Source organism: Uranotaenia lowii, chromosome 3 (genome assembly GCF_029784155.1).
Source record: "Uranotaenia lowii strain MFRU-FL chromosome 3, ASM2978415v1, whole genome shotgun sequence".
Taxonomy (NCBI): domain Eukaryota; kingdom Metazoa; phylum Arthropoda; class Insecta; order Diptera; family Culicidae; genus Uranotaenia; species Uranotaenia lowii.
Window position 1 is genome coordinate 225,305,556 of NC_073693.1, and position 3,093 is coordinate 225,308,648.

At 32.2% G+C, this 3,093-nt stretch overlaps 1 long non-coding RNA gene across 1 annotated transcript; it reads right to left on the reverse strand.

Annotated features, from left to right (window-relative positions):
* Positions 1–1,609: 1,609 nt before the first annotated feature.
* Positions 1,610–2,247, reverse strand: LOC129755854 (uncharacterized). The gene is made up of 4 exons (XR_008739337.1): positions 2,178–2,247; positions 1,954–2,078; positions 1,807–1,893; positions 1,610–1,742 (listed from the first exon to the last, which is right to left on the reverse strand). It is a non-coding gene; the product is annotated as an uncharacterized LOC129755854 (long non-coding RNA).
* Positions 2,248–3,093: the final 846 nt, after the last annotated feature.

The window sequence follows — 3,093 nt, forward strand, 5'->3', positions numbered from 1 at the left end:
AAAGTTAATATCTGGTGACAAGACGATAACTTTGAGAAGGCAAAATAAGGGGGGTGGAGTGGCAGGGGTGATGAAATCAGATGCAAATAAGTTAACAATATAAACTGCACACTGCTCCACATTGAATTCCACCCTTGAATTTCACTGAACAACATCAAATGTACTTCGAAAAATATGAAATAAAAGAAGAATAATGAAAACTTATATCAAATTTTCTCTATATGTATATTCATGTTAATATCCTTCAACACAACTTATACATCCTTTCATACAACCACCGGAGAATCCATAATATTCACTGCGAAAAAATGTTGACATATAGAAAATTGTCGAAATTTGTATACCTGACAGTTAAAAATTTTTACTTTAAAAGCTCTTTATATAGTTTTTCGTTATAAATGTTAATTAACAAATGAAAACATTACACAAATTGTTGAGAGATGAAAATGAAGAATAATACTTTTAAAATTATTTATGGGAGAGTGGGGTATCATAGGCCATTTTTTTTTCTTTATTCCATAACATCTTTGTTGTATAAGACATAATGAAAATAAAAAATGGTATGGTTTTCTACATTTTTAAGGTCTCATTAAGTAATTTATTACATTCTGGTATAAAAATCAGAAACTTTAACAGGAATCTGATTTTGAAACCTGAATCTGAAATCTGAATCTGAAATCTGAATCTGAAATCTGAATCTGAAATCTGAATCTGAAATCTGAATCTAAAATCTGAATCTGAAATCTGAATCTGAAATCTGAATCTGAAATCTGAATCTGAAATCTGAATCTGAAATCTGAATCTAAAATCTGAATCTGAAATCTGAATCTGAAATCTGAATCTGAAATCTGAATCTGAAATCTGAATCTGAAATCTGAATCTGAAATCTGAATCTGAAATCTGAATCTGAATCTGAAATCTGAATCTGAAATCTGAATCTGAAATCTGAATCTGAAATCTGCAATCTGAAATCTGAATCTGAAATCTGAATCTGAAATCTGAATCTGAAATCTGAATCTGAAATCTGAATCTGAAATCTGAATCTGAAATCTGAATCTGAAATCTGAAATTCGAAATATGAATCTGAAATCTGATTCTGAAATCTGAATCTGAAATCTGAATCTGAAATCTGAATCTGAAATCTGAATCTGAAATCTGAATCTGAAATCTGAATCTGAAATCTGAATCTGAAATCTGAATCTGAAATCTGAATCTGAAATCTGAATCTGAAATCTGAATCTGAAATCTGAAATCTGAATCTGAAATCTGAATCTGAAATCTGAATCTGAAATCTGAATCTGAAATCTGAATCTGAAATCTGAATCTGAAATCTGAATCTGAAATCTGAATCTGAAATCTGAATCTGAAATCTGAATCTGAAATCTGAATCTGAAATCTGAATCTGAAATCTGAATCTGAAATCTGAATCTGAAATCTGAATCTGAAATCTGAAATCTGAAATCTTAAATCTGAAATCTGATATCTGTAAACGAAATTTTGTTGTTTCAAGTGAGTAGAAATTCTTGGAAAATGTTCAATCATTGCATGGTATTTTCAAAGCTTTCCATTCATTGCTAAATTGAGTCGTTTTATATTTCCTTGATTTTCATCGGGCATATGTTTTATTCGCAAATTCTTTAATTAAAAATTTTACATCTGTAGTCTGTGCTGCCAAATTCGATCATGCAAACATATTTGTAAGGTGTTGCATACAACTGGCAACTTGGGCAATCAGTTATGTTCTAAAGAAAAAAGGAAAAAAAGCTATAATTTGCAATTATTGAAGATTCATGCTGTTTCGCTTACCTTTACGCCAGAGCAATAAGCTTCATCATCATTCTGTATTAAACATAACTTAGCTCCTTGTCTGTAGCATTCATCACAAGATAAAGCCTAAAGATTGATTATAAAAATTCATGGAGTTAATCCGTGAGTTAATAAAAAAAAACTTACCGTAGTATAAATTCGCGAATGTGTTTCGTCTACAGCCATCACCAGAACCAAAACCAACGAAAAGACCCCAACCAATTTCATAATTTAATCAATAAGCTCCAGTTGGCACTTTATTGAACCGAATGCTGCAATTAAGTGAATAATTTGCTAGTCCTAAATGTTCTTTTATAATGAATGATAAACGAAGACATTGTTTGGAAACACATACAGTATAAGACACCAACCTTGTAATACATTCTCACAAATCAATTTGTTCAAACACAATCGATGGAAGTTTTTTTTCACACGCATATACACTGTATCAAAAAATTGTCCGTACAGCAAGTACCTTGAAATCCAAACAATCAAAAAGTGCACTTTTTCAGTCAATAAAAATACTACAAATACATCATTCGCTGCAGAAACTAGTCCTTTTTGTAGATCAGTATTAAAAATGTTTATGAATTAAACCTTAAAAATAATCCAATTCATTTTGTATAGAAAGTCCCAAAAACGACGTCAAAAAATTGTCCGTACACTGAGGCCTTTGTCAAATATTAGTCAAGTAAACAGTTATTTGTCAGTCTGTCAAACGCAGAAACGTGAGTTGAATCTCAGCAATTACAATTTACAGTGGTCTGAGCGATAAATACGGTAAAATGAACTTTATCTAGCATAAATCAGTAGATTTTCGTGTTTCCGAATGTCAACGAGTATATTTTTGTGAAAAGCAGACATTTTTCTGTTAATTAAATCCACAAAAATAACAAGAAAATGTCTGCTCCCCACAAAAAAATACCCGTTGACATCCGGAAACTGATTGCTGACGGTAAAGACGGTAAAAGCTTGTCCGAAATTACAGGTATAGTAAAACGGCCAAGATCGTCGGTTCAGTATGTCCTTCAGAATTTTAAGAAGACTAAATCCCTGGAGACCACTGCAGGAAGAGGCCGCAAACTGAAGCTTACGGATCGTCACCATCGCATCATTGTCAGGGAAATCAGCCAGAATCCCAAAATCAGTGCCCCGAAGCTAGCAGACAGCCTGAAGATAATTGAAAACATACAGGCTAATCCTCAAACGGTACGGAACATACTTCATGAGAAAAAATACCGAGGTCGTGTTGCTCTAAAGAAGTCGTTTATATCTGCTAAAAATAAG